This window comes from Octodon degus, unplaced genomic scaffold (genome assembly GCF_000260255.1).
Source record: "Octodon degus isolate 3935 unplaced genomic scaffold, OctDeg1.0 scaffold00179, whole genome shotgun sequence".
Classification (NCBI taxonomy): Eukaryota; Metazoa; Chordata; class Mammalia; order Rodentia; family Octodontidae; genus Octodon; species Octodon degus.
Window position 1 is genome coordinate 3,952,829 of NW_004524755.1, and position 26,898 is coordinate 3,979,726.

At 40.4% G+C, this 26,898-nt stretch overlaps 1 protein-coding gene across 2 annotated transcripts in view; it reads right to left on the minus strand.

Annotated features, from left to right (window-relative positions):
- Positions 1 to 26,898, minus strand: part of Samd12 (sterile alpha motif domain containing 12) — a 358,721-nt gene that overhangs the window by 268,822 nt on the left and 63,001 nt on the right. The gene's annotated exons all lie outside the window — the stretch shown is intronic.

Here is a 26,898-nt window from a genome sequence, read left to right on the forward strand (position 1 = left end):
GGACCAAAGAGGAAAGTGATCGATGATGTAGGGTGTGCCTAAGAAGATTCACATGGAGAGAAAACATTCTCTCAGGCTTTCACATAGAGCACACTGGCCAAGCAATGGCCGTGACTCATCCACATGGCTGACACTGACAAAGGATCTTCAATCTGAGCTATAGGATCCCAGGATAAATCCTGAGGGGATTTCACTGACCTTATCAGACTCAAAAGCTACAACTCTTGTTGCATAGGTCCTGCTTTACCTTGGTCTTAACCATCCAGCAGAAAAGTATAAAAATGAACTATAAGAAGTAAAGCCATGCTCTTATGTTGCGCTGTAGGGGACTCAGGTCAACAATTTCTGACATTGCCAGTGAAGCGGAAGACCCAATATAATTATGGACTACTGAACTCTTTTAGAATATTTTGCTGAGTGTACACACCTATAATATTTAAATGATGGAACTTAACAAAAAAAGGGGGTACAGATGAATGTCCATTTTGCATCTGTGTATTCAAAGTGGTTAAGATAGATATATAGTTACATTCTCTTAATGAATAGAGGGATTTGCTCTAATGGTGTTTGCAAATAGATATCAAGTCCGCATCTTGTGCAGCAATGTATGCAATGTGTTAATTATTGAAACTGTCCTAACAATTTGGTTTGAAACTGTCTCATTGCTATTTGTTTCTCAATAAAATTATGGATTTTAAAAAAAGGAAAGGAAAAAGAGGTCTATACATAGACTACCTAACACTGTATACTTTTAAAATCACGACTTGCCTTCACTGGTCACAACTGAAGTAACTAACATCTAGTCTGAATTCTGCATGATTTGGCTAGAGAAGCCTCTGCAGCCTTGCATGGGCTCATGCTAGTAACAAACATGTAAGTTCAGTGTAGAAAAATATGTAGCAATTATGTTGGTGCTCCCGTAAGTTATACTTGCATCTTGTATGATTACTGATAATTTCAGGTAATCATCAGCTGCATGAGAAAGCATTTGGTGGTCCCACAGCAGACAATACTCTAGGGAAAGCACCAGAGAACCCAGGGGGAACAGAGGAAGAAAAAGGTGCATTCATCCTGCTATACCTTGGTTGGTTTTTCTCTAAAATAGATACGTCAAGACTATAATAATTTAATTACTTTAAAGCTGAAAGACAACACCAGCTTTTAGCAAAAATAAACAACACAAATATAAAAACATTATGCTATCTTCAAATTCCTACCTTTTCAGAAAAAGTAATCTATCTGAGTCAGCTGCATGCTATCACAAGATTCTTACCCCCAGAACATCTAATCTGGCAGACATGGCACGACATCACAGTATAGAGGGAGGAGATTCTCCCAACACAGCCATCACCACCGTCAGGGGAAGAAAGAGCTCCTTCAGCACAACACACACCAGTCTCTCTCCATCTATTAGGCTAAGGAGCAGGTAAGATAACATAACTTATAAATATAAATGCTACGGGAAATTTAGATACACATTTACTCCAAGGGATGTACACAAATTTACTATTTCTGAAAACATAAAACCCATAAATATACAAGTCCTCACTGGCAAAATGCTAAGATAATCACATACCCAAGAAGAATATTCAGATAACCAAGAGGCCCAGGTCTCTCTCCTGGGAGACTCATCACTAAGATGTCTAAAGACAATCACATATTTGCTTTATCCAAATATCAAAAGGTCAGAGTGGTTCAATTTACTGTTTCTTATCCAAACTTTTTTTCATTGATTTAGAAAGGAAAAGAGCAAAAAGATAGTAAAACTCTAATCAGCATGAGAGAAATGTTAAAGTCATTCTTTTTTATATCCACTCTGGGTAGTGATCCATAAAAAATAATTAGGACAAGGGTAAACCTATTATGTAGCACAGATTCGCCATCAGTCTCGACAATCTGTATTTGCTCAGGCACTGAAGATTTGTTGGACTCTGTGTAGAAATATAATTAAAATGTGTATTACAGAGAGAGAGAGAGAGAGAGAGAGAGAGAGAGAGAGAGAGAGAGAGAGAGAGAGAATATTTTCTTTTCTTTTGTGCCATCAGGCAAGGACTATGAGAACATATCTGATTCTTTCTTTTTAGTGTTTCCTCCCTCTCCATTCTATTTTTTTCCATTGACCAATTCTTCACACATTTCTAAACATCCATCATGCAGCTGTTATCTCCAGCCAGCACTCACTGTCTGTCACATTTCCTTTGATCCTCCCTTTGAGCTAAGCTCCTTTAACACTGGCTGCCATGTCTATTTCTTCCATCCCTTTGCTGAGCAGAGGTGGCTGAGCACAGGGTCTCTTGCTCTCAGATGCTGGCTACGTTCTGTGCAGCGTTTTGTATTAGAGACCTGTCAAAGCTGGCCTGAAGGAGGGTACATTTGAAATCATTTCTCTTATTGAGAGATAAGTACTCACTGTCATTTATTCTTCCATTCTTGCTTTTACCTTTCACATTACTTCCCTATTTATCCTCCAGCTGCCTGCATATTTGACAATGCCATTGCTGATAGTGCTATGCTACCAGATACGCCCATGCATGGCTGGAGTGACTGATGCGTGACCTTCAGCGCTCTCTATGCCTAATAGACACATTCAGTCTTCATCAGTGCTGTTGGCACAATGTGGATAATCTCTATCCAGGTCCTTATTTTCTTACAGGTAATAATAATAATAATAACAATAATAATAATAATGCTAAGAGATAAGGCCAAGAAGTTTCCCCCCAGGTAATTAAATGTCATATCCCTGTAGCCTCCTCCTTTCACTGGCATTCAGCCAGATTAGGCATCAGCAGCCCAGATGTAAAAATGAAGGCTTCCTTGTGGGGCAGGGAGGGCTTTCTGTCTAGTTTTTCAGGTTCTCATTAGGGTTCTCAACAGGGAATCTTAAAGTGATTGGGGTATAAATTTGTCAGTAGGAAACACACTTTAGCAGGAAAGTACTCGCTAACAAGGTCTCTAGGCCATCTGGTAAAGAACATAGCACACACTGTCCAGTATTGACAAAACTGTGAGCTCTTAAGGACGAGACTTGTGTCTTCCTGTATTCCCGCATTGCTTAGTGCATAGTATTAACTATCTGAGTGCCACACAAACACTGGGGCAAGGGGTTGGAAAGAGAAAGCACGTGTGAGACAGACGCGCTACACGGAGTCCAAGCACATCACCCGACTCAACTGCAGTTCAAGCCACATGGCCTTTCCTTGTAGCTTTGTCGCCATGGGAAGAGGTGCTTCCAGCAGCATCCTGTGACTTCAGCATATGAATACTAGGTTTATAGTAACAGAACTGCAGGTACCAAAACCCTAAACTAAATATTATTACTTGCACAAAAGGCAGGTGCTCAGTTCAAAACTAAATAATTATATTCATCAGCAGATATGACCCCTAATAATGATGCTCTTACCAAAAGAGAAACAGAAGAATCACTTCACATGTAAAAAAGATACCTTTTCACAAATTGCTGCAACCCTTTTATGTACTAGTGATAACTTACAATTAAGGAATTTACTCATCATTTTAACTATAATCCTATTGGCATCTTTCCTAATGTGTTACCTTGAGAAATAACAGTGTCAATGGACATGAAATGAAGCTAATGAAACCACCACAACTTAATGAGAAAAGCAACTTTTAAAGTTTAGTTCTTATGTGAGTTAAACAAGAAACAAGCAAGCAAGAACAAAAGAGAAAACAGAGAGTTGCTCCTGGGAGCATGAGGAGTACCCACATTGAGACCATCCCAAACAGGCTCCAAGGCAGATTATTCTGGTTTAAAGGTATTTTCTACAACATCTGCTTAGGCAGACTCAGGGACCGGGATTTGATCCCCAGCATGCCTTGCTGGCCTCACCCTCAGGGCTCACAGAGATAGTGACTGAGACTGGGTGTGGTGCCAGGTGCTGTAATCCCAGCACCTGGGAGGCTGAAAACAAGAGCATCACTATGAGTCCGACCTATGTAGAGAGCCCTTGTAAACCCTGTACTAAATACATTTAAAAAATAGGAAAAAAAAGATATTTTTTTATATACTCACACAATGGGTTTTATTTAGACTGCTCTTAATAAAATATACAATGTTCTTGGCTGTTTTGGTCCTTGGGGGTCATTCTGATATTTGATATTTCTCTAGCTGAAAATGCAATTTTATAGGGTTTAACCAAATGTTCTTCTTAGACATATAACTATGTCATAAAACATATTTTATACCTGAAAATGGTTGGCCCAGTTGTACTGAAGGGGACGCAACATGCATGCACTGTGATGCACAAAAGTTTTAAAATTAACTCTGAGACTCACAAACCTTTCAGAGACTGCTGACTTGGCATTTGGTTTATTGAAGGAGGGGGTCTGGGGGTAGTACGGTGGTTTTTCTTCAACATCTGTGGAAACGGAAAATACTGTTTGCTTGCAGACAAAAATGTGTAAGTTGTGAAAGTTTCAGTGCTGGCATATAGCTCATGAGCTTGAAAGCAGGAACCAAGGTCAAAGTGGCTGAAAGGGACACCATCACAAGAGAGCTCTCACCACCCACTGTGACAAACTGAAGTCATCCCCTCCTCCGTCACAACCATCACATTTACTTTCGTGACACACATGGGTTAGTGCAGGTGACCCTCAGTGCTTTAGCAAGGAAAGCTAAGCTTCCTTGATGCACTTGGCCCTGCCATGTTTTGCCAACATCCCTGCCTGGTGTGCGAACCCCAGGCTCATACAAATTCACCCTTTCTTCTCCATACCTACCACCACTAGAAGAGCACAGAGAAGCCCGGCTAACTCTGCCCTATGGCCCCCCTTGAATTTCTGGGTCAGGAGATACTTGGTGTCTGAGACGTGCTCCAGCAGTCCCTAGTCTCGCCACTCACCTGCTCCCTTCACACTGCTGCATGGAAATTCCAATTCTTTCAGTGAGAAAAGGGAACCATCAGAAACATGTCCTTGATCCTCCCGCCACCATCACCAGCTGCTCCTCTGTGCTCCTGGGCCTCTTCCTTTGCCTTCTTTTAACTGTGGGTGCTTCTTTAAGTCAGACTATCCAGCACTTGTCTTTTCCCCCACACCCTCAATTTCCATGAGATCCTTTCATCCACAACTATCATCTTTTATATATTGTACCCTTAAAAATAGGCTCCTCCACCACAAGTCCCACTCTGCCCACCATTCCGCCCTTCCTCATGCAGGAATCACTGGCTGGAAAGTGGCCTCCTGGCTCTTGCTCTCTGGATCCACCGGGACTGCCCTCTGCAGCATCTATGCCAGCCAGGCTTTTAACCCTCCACTGCACCACGCTGGCTGCTTCAGTCACATTGCCAAATCAGTCAGTTCTAAGCCCCATACTCAGCACATCAGAGACTTCTGCTTGTACCCTCTCTCCCAGGAACACACTCTAGGGTGTTTTACAGCAGCCCTTTCTCCATTCTCTGATCCTGCCTGCTACCACGCCCTAGGACACAATTTACCAGCTTTTCCTCCTTCTCTGCTGTTCCTTTGCTGACTCCTAACTCTTTCCTTCTAAGTTCCCTGCTTTCTAAACAAGGGGTTCTCCAGAATTCAGTGGTCCCTGCAGCCACTTGTTACCTCCTCTTGTTTTAAGAGATCCCACCCATTCAAGACTTTATGAATCACGTATTTCTATGTCCATGCCTCCCAACCTGTTACCTGCAACCTGGACTTTTTTCTCCATTGCACTTCAGGCTTATCTATCCAGCTGCGGGCTCAACATCTCCAACTGAAAATATCTGAAAGAAGATTGCTGGTTCCAATTATCACACAGCCATCTTCCAACTGCACAGGCCAAAATCCTCAGGCAATCTCAACTGCTCCTACCCATTCTGTACCCACCTGTATGCAATCTATCATCAAAACACATCAGCTTTATCTTCACAATGTGCAAAGTATCTGAGGTCCCCACCCCCAGCTCCTGAGAAGTTCAACACTTCCTTCCCTGGATGAGGATGGCAATGGTTTTTGAAGCGGAACCCCTGCTTCCCCTTTGTCCACATAGCTTATTTTCACCTCAGCAGTCGAAAGGATCTTTCATAAATAGGAAGTCAGATTATATCACAGCCCAGGGAGGGGTCATTATATCACTGAGAGTAAGAGAGAAAACATTCAGGGACCTCATGGACTTTACAGCAGTTGCAGCCCCTTCTCCATTCTCTGATCCTGCCTCCTACCATGCCGTCTTTCTGCTGTGACCATACTTTCCTTCCTGGCTGTTTCTACAGTACCTCAAGTGATCTCGGCCTCAAGGCCTAACATGGTTTTCCCTCTGTGGGGATGATTCTCCCCAGATAGCCACGCAGCTGGCTGCCACCTTCTGCACTGCCTTCGGGTCTCTGAGTAAATGACAGCTTGTCAGCAAGGCCTTCCTGGCCATCTACATGATCTCTGCCATTCTGTCCCCCACACCCTGTTCTATAAGACCTTCCCATTGTGACCGTCATCATTTCACATAACCCATTTACTTCTTTGTTCATTGATTAAAACCACTGCTAGAATGTACCTGCCGTCAGGTCACATGCTGATGGGCTCAAGCTCATCTGCATCCTCACACCCACAGCAGTGCCAGTCCACTGGGAAAGTTCAATAAATACTAGTTGAAAAAAAAAAATAGACCAAAAGTCACCAGGGAGTTCCATTGCTGTGTTCTTGTCCTTCCATTGATATTTCTTGAAACTGATACATATTCTCCTTTTCTGATGTTTGATAAGTTGGACATGTCTGAGACTTTTTCACAAATCTGAGTAAAAGGTGGAGATTAAATTAGTACTATTATTAACACTTACTAGAAGCTTATTTGCATCCTGCTGCTTTACATGGATTTTCTCGTTTAAGCCTCTGAACAACATGTAGTAGAAACTATTAATTCCCTCTGTATTTTTGAAACATGAAGTATATAAGCAGGTAGATAATTTGGCCAGAAGTCATATAATGGCAAATAGCAGGGCTTTTTAACTCATGTCAACTGCTCATGATTTTAACAAGCCTTGGAAGGGTCACCAAGAAGACCAGGAAAGGCTCCCCAACCTGCCTACAAACGAGAATCACCTATGATGTTAAGTTATAGCCTTTGGTTTCAGCCTTTGGAATTCAGTCTGGGCAGGCCTAGGGTAGAATTCAATAACCTACACTTTTAATACCCATCATGGGTGGTTGGGATGCAGTCAATTCACTGCCCAGTCACAGGAGGCAGAAACCATCATATTAAATGGGCTGATTAGGAGGGATGTAAAGGAGACTGCTGAGAAAGATGCTGGCAGGGATGAGGATGAGGTAGTGGAGCAACAGAAGAGGGCTGTTCACACCCCCAGGCCAAAAGGGAAATACCAAGGGAGTGGTTGCCAGAAATCATGGCTGTAGGAAAAGACAGCTGGGCAAGAGCCTGCTTCTGTCAAAGTCAAAGATAATCAGAGGCCAGACGGCAAAGGAACCTTGATATAGTCACACCAAACAGCTTTGAAAGGCACGGAGCAAAGCAGAGGAAGGGAAGAAATATCCTAGTCTGCCTAGTCTGGACAGCTAGGAGGAAAACAGTCCACACACCATGCATCTGAGAGGGCACTGGCAAATGGAACAAACCCACTGATGACATATCCAAATGTTTTCCTCAAATGTGTTCCTCGCTCTCAGTTCCGGACATATCTCCCTGCCTGCTGCATACTGGCATGCCCAAAGCAAACACACTGCCGATCCAGACACTGTCTATCACCCTACTCACTGGACAGCACCATAGAACTCACCTGTACCTCAGCCTGCTCCTGCCCTTCAATCAGTTAACCGGGAATCCCTTATTCAATCACCTTGATCTTACCCCCCTTTCCGCCTGCCGCATTCTCACAGCCACTGCCATGACTTGAGGTCATAACATTTCTGCCTGGATCACTGCAGGAATCTCATAATTGGTCTCTATGTTGCTACTACCAATACTCTAAAGTATTTTCCTCAGAAGTGCCAAATCCTTCTTTCTGAAATGAAAACTTGTGCTCACATGTCTCAGGCTCAGTACCCACAGCAGCTTCCCAAAGCATAACAATAACACGCACTCATTGTGAATGCAATATCCTTCCTTATTTCCATTTCTAAACCATTTGGCTAGTAGAGAGAGAAAACTATTAATTCTTCTGTATTTACCAGGGATAAAGCCTTTATTAGTTCTGCTACCTGCACTACCAGTCTTTACTATTCCTATACCCAACAATAGAAATAAATATTATTCTACTTCATCTTTTCCCAGTCAAGAATTTACCTATTCCTAATCATCAATTTAAATCATTAATTTTCCATGACTTGTGTATGTCAGTGTATCTATCTTACCCTCATAAGCGCAGTAAAAGATTCTTTCACACCAGTCTTTCCCAGGGTATACAGTAAGCACCAAGTGAATGATTCTTAATTCATCTGTTCTTACCCATTCTAGCAAGGATTAAAGGAAGAAAACACAATTATGTGTATCAAAAACTTACCAGATGCTAGCATTTTCCTATGTGTTGTGCACTTACTACCTAGCCCTCATGCTAACAGCACTTAAAATAACTTAAGAAACAAATTAATATAGCTTCCCCTAAAATAAACAGTACAATGATACAGGAAATGACAACTGATATCATTTACCTGCCATCTATCTGTTCCACAAAAACAACTACTGTCAACTTTAAATATAATATAATATATATATATATATATATATATACATATATATCAGTATTGGGGATTGAACTCAGGAAATATTGTATATGTGTATTAATATAGTATTTTTACACAAGTTAGATAATTTATTAGCCTATATTTCACTTTCTTTTAATAAAATGTCTTGGAGAGCTTGCCACATTATAATTTGTGGGTCTAAGTCATTCACTTAAATCTCTATGTTTCACTGAATGTTTCACTGAATCAATACAGCCCCAAAGGTTAGGCTACTCCCTTATTGATGGATGTTAGTTTATTTCCAACCTTTCACTCTAATAGACATATCATAATTTAACTATTTTTCTATTGGTGTGAATTGTTTTTAAATTATTCCCTATAACAAAATATGTTAAAATAAGAATCCTCACATCATTGTGCATACTTGAAGAATGGCTGATGAATATTTACAAGTAGAATTGCTGGGTTAAAAGACATAAACCTGTTATGTTGTGGAATTAATGTCAAAATAACTTAAAGATAATCTTTAATAAAGAACATTTCCATTAACAGTTTATGAAAGTGCTCACTGCTCTATGTTACTTGTTAGAACCAGATATTTGATTTTTTTAAAAGAATTCTGCCAATCGTATGCAGAGAAATCTCACTTCAAAGTAAATTTCTTTGTTTAACAATGAGGATGAATATTTCTGTAACTTCACTGGCATAAAAATTTCTTCTCTGAATTGCCTATTTACTGATTCATTACATTTGTTTTACTGAACAAGTCACAGCTATTAATTCAGTGTTCACCATACATGTCACTAGTACCTTTTATTATGTTGTAGCCCATATTTAATTGTGTTCATGGTGACTTTTTGGATCACAAATATTTAATTTAGTGATGCTTAAGAAAGCCTTCTGATATCTCTTCTGAAATTTTAAAGCTTTTTTTTGCATATTAGATTGCTAACCCACATGGAATTCATTTTTTATATATGGCTATTTATATTTTCTTTGTTCTGTATCCAAACGTCATTATTTCCATTGTGCAAATGACAAAACTAAAACTCAGAAAGGTTAATGAACTTGTCTGACATGCCAAAGGTAGAGAGAGGTTTAATGAGGCCATCATCTTAATGACGCTTGCTACCACACCTAGCCACCTAAGAATGCACAATACAATCCACATTAAAACAGGATTGCACTCAGAACAAACAGCCTAAAAATGTCACTTACATCAGCTCTGCAGTGTTAGCAGCAAGAAGTGCTTTGGCATCGCTGATCATATATAGATATACCTGCCAAGAGCTGCTCTGCATTTGCTCAGAGATGCAACCACGAAGTCCAGGAATAGAACATCATTATTATTCAGCACCAACTAGCTGCTATCACCTCTTATGAGCATGCCTCAAATTGACACTTTCTCAAATGACAATTCTATGTTCTCCTGGCTGGCATGGGGCCTGACTGATAACAGCCACAGAAGAAGAGTGGGGTTGACATTCTTCCCTAAAATAGGAGGTGGAATTATTCTGACTCTAGCCTCAACCACCAGTCCCTAGCCAATCTACTGTCCCTGCAAGCTATATGGCTATAGGACTTGACATTAGAGCTTTTTATCTCCTCTCTCTGATGGACTCAGAGTGGGTATCTTCCCAGTCTATATTTCTCTGTATCTGAGAATACTCCAGAATTATAAGATCCCAGAGAAAGGCTAAGGGTCACTTTGCTTGTGTCATAGGTGATTTCCCAAGGCTGGACCACTAGCCTATATCAGCCCATCAGATTCTGCTTCTCCCAGAAATTCTAAGTTGGGAATGAGGAATCCCAACTAAGCCCAACCTTAGCATCCCAAGGCTAAAACTGACCTGTATATTCTCAGGAGCTGTGGGTGCACATCTGCTACAGGTAGGGCTGGCAAGCAGAGAGACTGGCTTCAGGGGAGCAAGAGGAGCAGGATGCATGCCCAGAGAAGAACATGCAGGTGTGGGGACAGGCCATGGTCTGGGTTGCTAATGACATTCTGATTGGAACCATGCATCTACTCAAATATTTACTGTGCACCTAATAGGTCCCAGACATGATTTTTGTGAACTATAAGGTATCCTGCTCCATCCTTAAATAGTTCTATATTTTTTGCTTAAGCTACATGGTATAGGTTTCTCTTTCTTGTAACCAGAGACTTACTGCTTCATACAAGTCCATGAAGCCAAGAATCCACTACCCAAGGCATGGACATTTTACACTTAAAATTGTTTTAGATGTCAACTCCATTTGGTAGCCAACCAACCTGCACTATCTGTCAGCACTCATTGTGTATTTCTGTCTCATCACTTTAAGGCGACTCAAACACCTTTTAGGGTAGTGGCTTTAAATCAGCATAACACAGGTCCCCAGGGTACCATGATCAGTGATGATGTCTGTCATTAGTAGCTTTTTAATTATAATAAAATGCTAAAGCTGACCAGCACTTTACAATTTTTTTTTTTCCTGAGCAGACTGAAGGTCATCTGTATCAAGGATGTCAGTCTCACTTGCCCTCCAATGTGGTGTCTTAGGAGAACAGAAATCTGATATTTCTAGCATAACCTGGGTGTGCACAGGGGGCTACATTCACTACCTGGAAAATATCCCCACTGTTTAAGAAGGAAGATGGAAAGCCAAGCGTCGCAGAGACACTGTTTTCCATAGAATTCTAAATGTATTACAAGAAGTCAATAAACTCCGCTGTTGCTGCTGCAGATGCAACAGGAAGGGACCTTTATATTCCAAAGTCTGTAACACAGTAAGTGGTCATATAAAATATGCTTATGTATGCTGTAGGCTGCACCTCTTGAAAAATCTTAAGATAGGATACTACTAAAGAATGGAAAAATAACCAAATATAAAGTCAAACAAAGGCAAAAATAGGGCCATACATCCGAGATGAACACACGCTTCTCAGAGGGTGAAATTAAGGAAGCGAATAAAGATATGAAAAAATGCTCCACATCACTAGCCATCCGCGAAATGCAAATTAAAACAACACTGAGATATCATCTCACCCCAGAAAGAATGGATATCATAAGGAAATCACCCAACAACAAATGTTGGTGAGGCTGTGGGGAAAAAGGAACCCTTCTCCACTGCTGGTGGGAATGTAGACTGGTGCAACCGTTATGGAAATCAGTGTGGAGACTCCTTAGAAAACTTGGACTGGAAGTCCCGTTTAAACCAGCTATTCCTCTACTGGGAATTTTCCCAGAGGATCTGAAAACATCACATCATAGGGATATATGTGTGCCTATGTTTACAGCAGCACAATTTGTGATAGCCAAATCTTGAAAACAACCAAGATGCCCATCACCTGAGGAATGGTTGAAAAAGATGTGATATTTTTACACAATGGAGTATTACTCAGCTATAAAGAATGATAAACTTGAAGCCTTTATATTATATTGAAGTGGATGCCAATTGAAGATCTACTCATAAGTGAAATAAATGAGACAGATGTGTAAATATCGTATAGTTTCCCTAGCTTAAGAACTCAGAATAAGAAATACAAATAGAAATGTATAATACAAGTAAAAGGAAAGCAGGATCTCGAGGACTAACTAATCAAAAGAGGGAAAGGTGAAGAGCTAGGAAACATGGTAATGTCAAGCCATACAGTTATACGTGGAAGATGGGCAAGGCAATGATCCTGAGAATCTCCAGAAGATTTTTGAATCTAGCAGTTAATTGGAAAGTTTCTCATCCTGACTAACTATATATGCTGATGCCTGTGAACTAAGCAACTGCACTGAAGATGGTAATCTGTGATAGTAGCTTCATGCTTGGAGTGCCTGTCATTCTGGTCTTCTGAATACAAGCTGCTTGTCATGACATGCCAGTTGCTGCCATGCTGTCTCTTGGGTAGATGACTGTTCAAAAAGAAGGGGGTGGTGAATGAAGGCAAGAGATAGAAAAAAGAATGTTGTGGGACTGTACTGCTTCAAGGTTGTATATGGTTAGATTTTTGGACTTATATGTAAACATAAGTACATAATTCTTTATGCCTATTTTTAAAAATATATTCTAATGTTTAAATGTTTTTTTCATCATGTTCTGTAGGGACTTAAAAGTTCAACGTATCAATACTTGATGAAAAATAGCTGTTCCGGGCTGGAGAGATGGCTCAGTGGTCTAAAGCACCTACTTAGAACAAGCTTAGCAAAGCACAGGGACCGCGGTTCAATCCCCAGCACCACATGCCAGCCAGCCCCGCCCCCTGGTGGGCTGAGCTGGCCACACACACACACACACACACACAAACAAATAAATAAAAATTTATAAAAAATAAAATAAAAAAAAAGAAAAATAGCTGTTCCATGTTATGCCAAAGATGTTTGATATTCAGACAGATAGTGAGGTTAAGCTTAACAGCCTAGGTTGTATGGTAATAACAATAAGCTTGTCTTCTGGAGGGTTAACAACCTAAGTAAGTTTGCAGACCAAAATTAGAGAAAATGGAGGACCCCAAGGAAAGCCAACATTTTGGCCCTAGCCTTCCAAGGTCACTTAAGACTCAGGACATATGAGAACTTGTACTGTAACGTCATGTAACTCGTTAGCGTCCCAAATTTTCTGATCAAGGAGATTATGGGGCCAAAGAGGAAAGTGATCGATGATGTAGAGTGTGCCTAAGGAGAGTCACATGGAGAGAAAATCATTCTCTCAGGCTTTCAGAGAGAACACATAATGGCCGTGACTCATCCACATGGCTGACACTGACAAAGGATCTTCAATCTGAGTTATAGGATCTCAGGATAAATCCTGAGGGGATTTCACTGACCTTATCAGACCCAAAAGCTACAACTCTTGTTGCATAGGTCCTGCTTTACCTTGGTCTTAACCATCCAGCAGAAAGTTATAAAAATGAAGTATAAGAAGTAAAGCCATGCTCTTATGTTGAGCTGTAGGGGACTCAGGTCAACAATTTCTGACATTGCCAGTGAAGCGGAAGACCCAATATAATTATGGACTACTGAACTCTTTTAGAATATTTTGCTGAGTGTACACACCTATAATATTTAAATGATGGAACTTAACAAAAAAGGGGATACAGATGAATGTCCATTTTGTTTCTGTGTATTCAAAGTGGTTAAGATAGATATATAGTTAGAGGTATTTGCTCTAATGGTGTTTGTAAATAGATATCAAGTCCGCATCTTGTACAGCAATTAACCAGTAGGAAGAATGTATGCAATGTGTTAATTATTGAAACTGTCCTAACAATTTGGTTTGAAACTGTCTCATTGCTATTTGTTTCTCAATAAAATTATGGAAATAAAATAAAATAAAATAAAAATTTTAAACTAAAAAAAAAAAAAAGGGCCATAAACATGTTACTTTCCAGTTGCATTCTGTCTGATGGCAAGCACTGCTATTAAGCTATAACATCTTGGTAGGGGAACAACTGGTCTGGAGGAAGGCACATGACCAGAGTGGGAACATCAGGATTCCTTCTGAAAAGCTGAAGTGATGCTAACAGAACAGCATCATCACTAATCTCAAGTAGCAGGAAAGCATGAGCTTGGGGCTAAAGGACCTGTCTTTCCCAGGAGATGAAGCCCACCCAGAGAAATTACCACCACATCATGGCATGTTTGGGGACCACACAAACATTATTTCATAAATCCAGAAGACATAGGAAGTACAGAATTATTAGCCTGTTTTCCTGATGAGGAAACTGGCACTATGAGTTTAACTCTCTCTCCCCCAAATGCCATAAAATTGACAACAGTAGAGATTTTAATCTGTATCTTCCTGGTTCTAAAACTCACCTCTTCATCCTGGTAAGCACAAAATGTTTTATGTGAAACTGGAGACAATTTGAAACTGCCTCTCTTTAAGATTCTGGCTGAGTCTTGGGGATCAACTGATATATTCAGTCCTATCAAGTTGGGGGTCAAGCAAACTTTATCTGTAAAGGACCACACAATAAACAGTCCAGGCTTGGAGGGCTATACAATCTCTATTAAAATCACTCAAGTATGTCATTATAGTGTAAATATAATTACAGACAGTATGCAGGTAAATATGTACAACTGGGTAGCAATACAACTTTATTTACAAAACAGGCAGCAGAGTGTAGTAGATGGTTTTGGTTTTGTGGTAACAGTTTGCTGCTCTAAGCTATCATTTCCTATGCAGCTAGATTTAAACTCCACATAGACAAATTCCATATATTAAAATGTCTTTGTTTACCTGCAATGGAACACACACACACTTATTTCAGTACCTCACAAACAAAATACATGAACACACTAACTGATCAAGGTGACCAATGTGTTAAGTCCTTATGACTTTGAGTACTTTGATTCTTGACAAAGACTATATCAATCAACTCATGGGGATAAGCCAAAGAAACTGAGGTGAGTGACCAATCTGTGATGAAGGACACTTATGCTCCTGACCAGGGCAGTCCACTTTACGCCATGCAAAGATGAAAGGTTAAACAGTAAGAAGCAGGATCTCCTAGCCTGATGGAGAAACAATAGGGACTTCAGGCAATGGCAGGACAAGAAAACCAGAGCCACAGAAGAGTACCAAAAAGATTCCCTTCCTATGAGATTTTTAAAGATGCTTAAATCATCCTGCTCTCAGCAGGAAAACAGATACTTCTACTTCCATTCATTTCCTATGTAGTAATTGTTCTAAGAAATTAAATCACTCTGAATAATTAAATGTTTTAGTACAAATTAGAATATCATGAGGTCACATTTTTTTCTGCAAATATGAACACTTAAAATATTTTACTGGAAAATGAGTATAATCTTAAAGATACCCTTTAAAGTCTGATTTCTAAGAGAATATAATTCTAAGGGCATTTGTAAAGACAAAGAGTACTTGAAGTTCAACTTCCAATGTCATTCATTATATAGAGATGCCAGGGAGTTGTCCCACATCTTCCAAAACTACTAGGAAACTAGAGAGCAAGGGAAGACAATTTTATGACAATCACTTTTACAAGATTACTTCTGACTAGATTGAAGTGAAAGTTAATTTCCAAGTCCACACACATTTAGGTAATGATAGGGTGCCAGTAAACACCATTTAACAAAATGCGTTTTATCTCTATTATGAAGAATAATTTGCCCTTGAACAAAGTAGCCTCGTGTGTGACATAAAAACACAGACTCACAGACTTCCCAGGGTTGTCTACATTCTCCTCTCTGCCTCCCCTCTGCTCTCATCCAAAGTTGTCTTCAGTCTACAGCATCTTTGCACTAATGAAAAGCCAAGGAAGGAAAGAAAAACAAATAGAAGGAATAAATGAGAAGAGATGAAAAACAGAAAAGGAAGGAAAAAAAAGAGTAAAGGGAAAAGATGGAAAAAAGAAAGACAAATTTAACAGCCTACAAAGGAAAAAGAAAAAAGGGCTACTCTTAAAAGCCTGGGAACCCTACTGCCCATGTGAACAGGGCAGAGACCCTTGAATGGCCCACACTGTGCCTACAACCCCTGCCTACTCACTGTGGACTCTGCTCCAAGTCTAGGAACTTAATCTTAAACTCACTTTTCCACAATCATGATACCAACTATGCTCTTCTGGTACAACTTCCAAATCTCTTATCTCTCCAGCAATGTACCTTTGGGTTTCTCACTGAGTCTCTTATGGTGACTGGGAATTTTCCTTTTGAAGAGCTACCTTAATTTCAAAATCAAATGTGATCAAACAAAACCCACATTTTCCTTAGGGCAGATTCCCCCTTTCCGATTGAGATTCATACTGAAAATCTCAGGGTTAACTCTGTATCTCTCAGCAATAGTCTCTTCTTTCAGAACATATTTTTGTATCCATTTCTCCCTTTCCATCTCTGACACTATTTAAAATCACTAAAAAAATCTTAGCAATCCATGAATTCTTTAGATGATCTTCATATACATTTTTGTCACTCTCTCTCCAGCACTACCCCAGGCTAAGCCACTGGAGCTAAATAATCTAACGAAATGAGCACCATTATTTCACAGTTCTGTTTGTTTAAAAAATAAAAAAAACCTTTAGGGGATCTCTGCATAGAAGACAGAGCCTAAGTGTTTCTGTCTGGTGTCCAACATCTTTCACCATCTTTTCTACCAGTTCTTTTCCAAATGACAACACTCACTGCCACCCAGTCGCAATTCAACTAAATGTCACAAAGATTTAACTTATGTGTTAAAAAATCAGGGGCACATAACTAGATTATCTTCTATTATACAGTATAATACAATAGTTTAAGTGCAAAAAATTACCACCATAAATCTTAGTAGCATATCCAACCAGAAACTGACTTGTTCTAAGGGTGGGAAGATCAAAGAGAAATAAAAAACCCAAAAGAACACCTCCCTCTCTTACCATTATTGACTAAGGGCAGCAACCATCCACAAAACCTTCAGGAAGGATGAGCTGTAAGGCCCAACAAGAGGTAGTTTAGGATTGGGGCCAAGCAGAGAGAGGCCTCTGTTTCTGGGGTAAGAGTCCTATTACCTATAACCACAAACAGGAAATAACCAGGGCTTCCTCCCCACAGTTTGGGTTTCTAGCCTTCGAAATTGTTAAAATCAAAAGCCAAAGGAGGGGGACAGGGGTGCTCTGGTGGTCTCATCCCAGACCATGTATCTTGAGAAGTGAAGAGGTATAGAGCCTGCTGTTCCTATCTGAGAACCAAGGTAGGAAGAACAGCATGGTACCGAAGCCAGGAGCCAGGCCAGCCAGGAGTCCACCTTCGTTGTACCCCTCTGCCCTCATGCTTAGCTAATGGCTCAGAGAAGGGTCCACCAGAAGCTTTCCCCTCACTGTGTGCCTCCTTACTCAACACATCCTCAATTCTTCCCTACATGTGCTATTTATCTGGTAATCTTGGAAACATTAAGAGGGGAAGATATATTTAGAACATGCTACATGCCAGGAATTTTACTAGGTGCTTCCATATATAAAGAAGACAAGAAAAAGTAAAGATACAGAAGTGTGGCTGGAAGAGGAGGTAAGCCAACAGCAGGTGAGCAAGGCACTGACTCTCAAACTATTTTCATGGTAACAGAACTCTCTAAGGCAACTGACAAAATGCAGGTGCCCAGGCTTTGGAACATAATATAAATCAGTAGGCCTCCAATAAGACCCCCAACTATGTTTGCATATGTGTACATGTGTGTATACATGCAAACATGCACATACAGACCCTTTTAAAGCAGCAGCTCAAGTGACTCTAAATACCATGCAAGTGGTCAGAGTTGCTGAATTAGGGCACCCAGCACTTCCTCTAGATCCCACACTCTTTGTCCAAAGTGGAAGAAACAAAGGAGAGATACCTCCATGCACCCAGAAAGCAATGGAAATACACTGAAAATGAAAATCATGATAAACAAACAACTGAAGGATGCCCCAGAATTTCAAAAATGTTAAAAAGTTTAAAAATGTAGAATTCAGGGTTGATATTATTGTCCCATGATAAATTCCAACTACTGTCAGGGTTAACCTGGGGCTATATGCCTGACAACTGAGATTAAGTTCTAAGAGTTACAAAGCCAGTAAGAGATCAGGGTAAGACTGTTCTTGACTGTAAAGCCCTTCTTTGCTCTGCAGTTTACATGAGCAGCCAGGCTACTTGACCACTGGACTCAGCCTCTGCCATGCCCCTCTCCGTGGGGCACACAGGACACAGTTGGAATGGTGCGTGGCACGTAAGTCCCAAGCAGTGCCAACGCTGCTGCCTGCACACAACTTATGGAGCAAGGAAGGAACTGCAGTGGCTGCTATGATACCAGGGCACTCATGTCCAATACTGGGCTGAACTGAGCCTCGGGTTGTCAGAAGAATCTCCTGGGTTGCTCAGCACTCACTGAGATCTGAACAATGATGCATTTAACTTAAATCAAGAGATGGAATGGGAAAACTTTCCACAGCCCCAGCCCTACTATGGAAAGAGTCCTACACCTTCTTTTTTATCCCAGCCCACCCCCAGGGTTCTGTCCACAGGATTCCCCAGCTGCCAAGGGGTCCAGATGAAGCCCACCAGTGGGAAAGCAAATTGGAACCCACTGGTGATCAAGCAAACAGATGAACCCATCTGCATGCAGGGCAGTGGCAATGGGGCAATCAATTGGCTGCATGAAATGTTTCCCATTTCAATGTGCAATCTCTTTTAATTACAATGAGCTATTTCTATAGAGGATTGTTAAAAAGGCAAGTAAGATCATGACATGAGCTTGCCCCCTCCCTAGCTCCCAGCCCTCGGCTTAGGCAGCTGATGTGTAACATTTGGAAGCTTTATGATGCAAGGTGCTGATGTCAGCCTCCACTTGTCTGCCGATGGGGTTGGGACAGAAGGAAGGCATTATGCAGACTCTGAGGGAGCCCAGCCCAGCAAGCTGCTGGCGCCTGGAACAGAACAGAAGGCTTCATCGGCTTGCATTACAGCAAGCTCCCAGCAAACAGAACCAAACACATGTAATTATGGATACAAAATTCGTCCTCATCCAAGATCACTGACAACCATCTTTCATCTCTTTTGGCTCTCTTTTTTAAAACAAGAAATAACAGCCATGTTGAAAAAGAATACTCATAAGGTAGGTATCCTTCTACCTAACACTCATTGAAGAGTCAAGAAATAGAAGCCTCAAGCCAGGTAACCGGTAATTGCGGAGACGGCAAATTCTTCGTGAATACGGCTCGTTTGCCACCTGGATCCAGGGGAAAAAAATGAAAATCATCAGCATCCACAGGAACTTCTGAAAAAAATCGTATCAAAAAACACCTTCAAATCTCTTAAGGGTCTGAACATCCTATTCCCTGTTCCCTCTACCCAGAATCCCCATCCTCAGTTGGCTGGCCGAGTCAAGAATGATGTTCGTGAGGTTTTCATTGGTGTCTCTAAGGTAGAACTGGTCTCTCTCATCCGTGCTAGCCCAAGACTGGCCCCTAACACATCTGTACTGTAGAAGTAGGAGGTACTCATTAACCATTGATGCTTCTGATGCCCCACTAACTCTAAGCTACCAAGGACTAAATCCACACCGCATTCATTCAGAGATTCTTATACCTGGCCCAATACTCAGCACAAGTTACACACCATACATAACATGCAATGCTTTGTTATTTCTAGTGTTTTCCCATGTCAACCTAAAACATCTTAATTGTTTTCTTTAAAATTATTTCCTACTTTTTCTCCTTGTCCTAACCAATGTGGGTCTCTCCCTGTTGACCTAGTAGGTAGGATTTGGACCTTTCACCTCTAAGCAATAAAGATGCCAGGATGTAGTATGTTAATTGAATTGTTTGAATATGCAATAAAATATTATTCTAACGAACATCGGTATAGCACCGCTAATCTCTGGCTATAGCCTTCCATAGAAATCCAGAAATTATACAATAGTCAGGCTGAAAGGGTGATGTGAGAGCACCAGATCCAGAGGATCTCATCTCTTTCTCCCCTCGAGTGAGTGAGTGGCAGATGTAAGACAGCTATCCGAGGCCCCCAGCTCCCATTTTAATGTTTTTGCTCTGACAACTGGGACAAATATGAAAAGGATAAGCGCTTTCAAGCAGCTAAAATATTGTTTCAAGTATCTTGAAAATGCAATCTTTTATTAGACAACTGAGAGAAAATGAAACAAGCTCTGGTGGAGTAATGGAAGTATTATTCTTTCTTCTTCATAGTATCCTAATAACGCGCAATACAGTCACAATGACTTCATAATGAAAAAAGTGAAAAATATACCATATACGAAGGGTAATTTAATGTGTCAACTGGAGCTTATAGTACCTAAATTGTTTGGTCAAACACTGGTCTGGATGCTACTGACTGTGAAGGTACATTTTTTTAAACATTCACAATGAGTGTACTTTAAGTAGACTCCACATTACCTCCATCACATAGGCTGTTCTTACATAATTAGCTCAATGCTTAAATCCAAAGCCTGAGGTTTCCCACAGATGAGGAAACTCTGCCTCACGCTTCCACAGCAGACTCTGTCCCAAGTTTTCAGCCTGCAGTTCTGCCCAGTGGATCTCAGACTTGCCAGCCCACAACTGCAGAAAACAATGTCCTAATTCAGCAGCCCCTCAACACCTGGGTAGGCCAGTGCTCCTATTGTGCAGTTTCTCTGCAGAAGCCAGACTAATACAGCACTTTTTTCTACACCTGCGCCTTTAGGCAAGAGAGATTTACAGCTAAATATGATCAACTAAGGGTTTGGAAAGAATGACAAATCATAATTCAACAACTACAAAAGAGCTAACGTTCATCTGTTGTTTGTTAACACAACAAACATGAGAAGAAGCCAATCGTGGCCCACACAGCATCTCCTCAAATAAATTGCAAATGAATTCTCATGAAAAATTTTTTAGGACTCATACTGAAGAATTTCTTTCCTGATGTTGTTTATCTTTACACTTGGTTTTCACTTTTTGTTTTGTTTAAATCACTAATAAATCAACTAAAACACTCCTACTCACGTTTCACGGCTTATGGTATTTTTCTCTTTTTGAGTGGGTGCCAAAAAAAACCACACTAAATTCATTTCCCTAAAGCAACAGCGCTTCTCTTCTTCCTCTCCCCTACATGGAAGCCATCCTCTGGTGCAGCACCTCATGTTACTGCCATGCAACAGCAGTCATGGCTCCAATCAGACTTTAATATAACATCTTTTCTTAATGAATCAAACAAGTGAATGGATTCTACAGACTGCAATGACAAGCAAAGAAATATTCAAAGATATTAATATCATAAAACCTAAATTCTCTTCTCTCTGCAAATCAGCACACTGCACATGTCCCCATTTCATTAAATAACAAATATGGCCAGTGCAGTGCAGACCAGCCACAGCTCTGATGTGTGTTTATCATTTCACTTCATAAAGAGAAACCAACCATAATAAAAGTGTTCTTTTTCCAGCCCAACCACAACCAGCGAAGCCTTTTTCTTTCTCCCATATGAAGATGTATAGTAGGGACAAGTGGACCCATAAGCAGTGCACCAACACACTACTTAGTTGACCAACTTTTAAAATAACTTCTGAAGCATAATGACCAACGTTTGGTGAATTCCAACAAGTATCCTAATCATTGGTAACATGCCCTTGAACTGTTGTAGGAAAAATGAAGAGGAAGAAGTCACATCCTGGGAATGAGGAATCAGAAGTGGAAAATCTCAGGGAAAGGGCTTATAGAGACAAGACTGGGCAAAAGGCATTTGACCTAGCTTTGGAGTCTTCATGCTTCTGCCTAACCTACACTTTCATCTTTAAACCACAGACAGAGTGCAGGAATCTCCTAACCACTTTATGAGGACATCTTAAGATCTAAATGGAAAGCAATTCCATTCAGAGTATTTGCAAGGTTCCAACATTCAACATTTTACACTCTATAACTGAAAATGCCACTCCTACAATTGCTAAAAGGCCACACAATAAATTGAGGAGAACTTTCAGAATGCTATGTGGCATTAAGGACTCAGGTCACAGAACTGACTGAGAATCCCCGGACGATAACACAAACCATAATACTTAGGCATCTCAGTGACCCACTTTTTGCAACCAGTGCAAAAGTCCCTTTAGCTGTCACCAAACAGTAACTTTTAGGCCCCTAGCTTCCTTGAATGGCCATCATCAATATTGCTTGTTAATATTATGTCCAGAATCTAATAAAGTTAAAGGTACTGGTAGCGAGGGATGGCAGACACCAAGGCTATCCTCAAGAAACTTATAACTAAGTGACAGAAATAGACAAGGGCCCAGCTACTTATGACATGAAAGTGCTGTGAAAGCGTGAATATGCAAAGCCTGAGGAATGCATGAACAGGGGCACTGCGGCTAGGAAAGGATAGGTCAGGAAAACAAGAGCAACTGAAGGAGTCTTCAGGCATGAGGACAACTACGGCAGGAAGCAACCAACAGGATGGGCATGGCAGCTCGCGCACACATCAGGAGCCAAACTAAAGAATACCTCGTACCTGACCAAGCACTTCCTGGCACAGACTTCCACACAGCTGCTGGCCAAGCAACATCTTAGCGCTTTCACTGCCATTTAGCAAAACTTGAAATTTTACATAATTGAACTCCAGATAGTTTCAACACAGAAACAAAACATTTAGACCCTTAGAAAGCCTGTGTGTTTCTCTTGTTCCATTTTATCCCACCTCTAGAAATGTTACATTTATAAACTAGCATGCTCCATAACTCCTATAAGTAACATAAGCAACACTTTCTTACAGTTCAACTTAATGTATGACGAGTGTCATCATGCTGTATGTATTATTCTACAACTTGCTTCGATGAAACCATCCCATTCGGATTCAAGTAACTTCACATCAATTATTTCAACTAACCCTCACCAACTATATATGCTGATACCTGTGGACTAAGCAACTGCACTGAAGATAGCAATGTGCAATGGTATGGTCATGCTTGGAATGCCTATCATTCTGATCTTCTAAATATGTACTGTTTGTCATGACATACCAATTAGTGCCATACTGTCTCTCAAGTAAATGTTTGTTTAAAAAAAAAGTAATAAATGAAAAGAAACAAGAAAAAAAAGTCACAGGACTATCCTGCTGCAATGCTGTATATGATTAGATATCTAAACTTCTGTGTAAAAATATGTAATTGTTTATTCCAATTTTTTGAATTTTTTTATTTTTTGAAATGTTTTTCTTCATATTCTATAAGGATTTAAAGTTTATCAATACTTGATGGAAAATACCTGGTCCATGTTATGTCTAAGATATTTGATATTCAGACAGACAGTGAGGTCAAGCTCAACTGCCTATGTTGTATGGTAATAACAGTAAGCTTCTCTTCTGGAGGGTTAACAACCTAAGTTTTCAGACCAAAAATCAGAGAAAAAGAAGGGTTGCAAGGACAATCAACATTTTGGCCCTAGCCTTTCAAGGTCAGTTAAGACTCAGGACATAGGAGAACATGCACTATAACATCATGTAACTCAGTTGTGTCCCAAATTTTCTGATCAAGGAGATTATGGAGCCAGAGAGGAAAGTGATCAATGCTATAGAGTGTGCCTAAGGAGAGTCATATGAAGAGAAAACATTCTCTCAGGCTTACACAGAGAGCAAAGTGGTCAAGCAATGGCTGTGACTCATCCACAAGGGTGACACTGACAAAGGATCTACAAACTGCAGTACAGAGTTTCAGGATAAATCCCGAGGGGATTTGACTGACCTTATCAGACACAAAAGTTATATTTCTTTTTATATAGGTCTTGCTTTAACCATCTATATAGGTCTTGCTCTTATATAGGTCTTGGTCTTAACCATCCAGCAGAAAAGTATAAAAACAAAGTATAAAAAGTAAAGCCAAAATAATATGCTGAGCTGTAAAAGGCTCAGGTCAACAACTTCTGCTATTGCCAGTCTTACAGAAAACCCACTACTATTATGGACTACTGGACTATACTGGAATATTTTGCTGAATTCATGCATCTATAATATTTAAATGACAATGGAATACCGTTTTCTGACAAAACTAAACAAGAAAGGAAATACAAATGAACACTTTGTATCTGTATATTTAAAATAGTTACAATAGATATACAGCTACATTCTCTTAATTCAATTAATAGAAGGATTTGTTCTAAATAGTGTTTGTGTACAGGATATCATGTCTGCATCTTTTACAGTGAATAACCACTAAGACAACACTGTGCAATATATTAAGTATTGAAGCTGTCCTACTAATTGGTTTTGAAACTGTCTCATTGCTATTTGTTTCTCGATAAAATTATTAAAAAATAAAAAATACCTGATGAAAAAAATTATTTCAACTAATATTTACTATTTCTTTTATGAACCTAACAGTTCATGTATATGGTCTTGTACTCAAGGAAATTTGTTTCTTACTTTCTCCCATTATGAATAGTAAGGTTCACACTGCTATAAATATCTTCTTTCCCACATTATACACTTTTGTGGGAGGCTCAATAACTCCAGGCCTCCAATCCTATTGCAAGGGGGTTTCTGGGTTCCTCTTCCCCTACCTCTGCTGAGCTAAGCTCCTAATTCTTACCCTGCCTATTTCCCATAAGTCTCCTGCTATGTCCCGGAGGTGGGACTTCCTGTCATAGCCCAGTTGCCTAGTTACTCGTGCCTTTTACCCGCCGACGTCATTTCTCTATACCTCCACTATACATACCCAGCACCCCCCCTGAATAAACGAGACTTGATCAGAATCCTGTCTTGTCTTCATTTCTCGCATCTCCTGTCCTTTGTCCCCTCCTCAATTCCCCACTCCTCTCCCAGGTGACCTTTGTTGACTGACCCGCTGGTTTGGGATACACTTTTACTACACAGGTGGGATAGTTAAGCTATTAGCATGAACAACTTTATCATTTGTAGCTGATTGACTTACATGCACAAAAGAGTGTGTCTTTGTTAGTTGTTAGTCCAAGGCTGTAATGTTGTCCACTAAATTAAAAAAAAAAAAATTACAGCCTTACACAATGGTACACACCTGTAATTCTAGCCACTCAGGAGGTTGAGGAGAGGACTGTAAATTCAAGCTCAGCATGGGCAATCTAGCAAATTTCTTTATAGCTCAGTGGCAAAGTGTTTGTCTAGCACGTGCAAGGCCCCAAGTTTGAGTCCCTGTACTGAAGAAGAAAAAAAAAATGATAAATTCTTCATTATCCTCTTTATAGTTTCTGTGTGTTCCAACCCTGGTCCATTGAGTATCTCCATAACTTAGAGAAAACAGTTAAAATTTTTCTCCTACAATTATGAGTTTGCCAATTTCTCTACTCAATTTATTTGAAAATTGTGAAGCTTTTTTACTGGGTACATTCAGCTTTAGCATGATCACATCTTACCAGTGAGTTGTTTCCTCTATCACTGCACTGTAACAGGACGACTGCTAGCCCAGGCTGGCTGTCTCTGAGGTCTGCTTTCCACAGCCTGGCCCATGAGGGAGGATTCCCTGCAGTGGTAACAATAGAAAAGCTGACTGGGTTTGAACGTACAGCTCTAGAAAGCATTTGTGTACCTTATTCAGCCCAACTCATAGAGAACAGAAATTGAGATTCAATTCTGCTGGACTTTATACTTCATATGGATTTGGGGGGACAGAGAAGGAAAAGAAAGGGAATTACTTGTTGATTCTCTGGTATCTCAAAAAGACTCCAGAGCAAAATTTGGCTCTACAGTTTGTCCCAAAGTTACCACTAGCTCAGAATTAATTTGAGAATTTTCTCTTGTAGCTCTATGACTATAAATCCCAAACTCACAAGAAGTCCGATACATGAACTCAAGACTTCTAAAAAGACCTTCTTACCCACCTAGAACCCAGATCAATATAGATGAATTTCCCTTTTCTTTGCTAAACTGGCAGACGGACGATTACACCACTCTTTCAGAAGAACACAGTCTTTGAAGTGCTCTTACTGTGTGTGGCCACCTCTAGTGACAAGTGATCATGAAAACCCAAGTGCTCATCTTCCAGCAAGGGCAGCACAGAGTCATTACACACATTCGCCTTCATGGTCCTAGCATCTGGTGGCTTGATTTACCTCCTTACAAGGTCTGCTGTGAATTTATTAGTTTGTTTGTTATATTTTATCTAGCATTTCTGGAGATTTGTGGTGGGTGGTCAGTTTGCTTTCCCTGCAGTTCTTCCAGAAGCAGAGACGCATATCACGTGTCCGCAGAGCAGCACCTGCCTGTGATAACTGCCAAAGACGCATTTGCTGTCAATGAAAACATGCTCTGGTCTTCTTTGTTTGGAAGACATGCAATTCACACCGCCAGTGCAGGATGTCATTCCTGCTGAATGATTACACAAAGCATCATATGTTTGTAGAGGAGGTGGTGGCCTGAATAAATCATACATTTTTATTTAAAGCAAAAAGCTAAAAATAAATCTCAAAAACGATCATGCGAAACCAAGATTACAGCTTAAGCTAAGAGATAACATAAGTAAGAATCAGAAACCTAATGCTTTAGGGAATTAGTATGTACCCAGAGTAATACGGGCAAATATACTGTGAAGCTTTTGAAATTTAAGCCTTAGGAACTTTCATTTGTGCAGGACCTGGAAAGGGCCACTGAACTTCCATGAACATGTATCTGGGTAAACTTTGCGGGAAAGCAGAGGCTTCATGCACACCCAGTAAGCTAGCTGTCTCAGCCCCACTCTTCCCTGCCATGCCCGCCTCCTGGCGGGTGTGTGAAAGCAGCCACAGACACTCTGGGAGGAGTTAAAGCGCAAGTCCACTTTGCTTGGGTTTTCTGCGACCATTTATATAATCTGCGGGCCATCACATGGTTA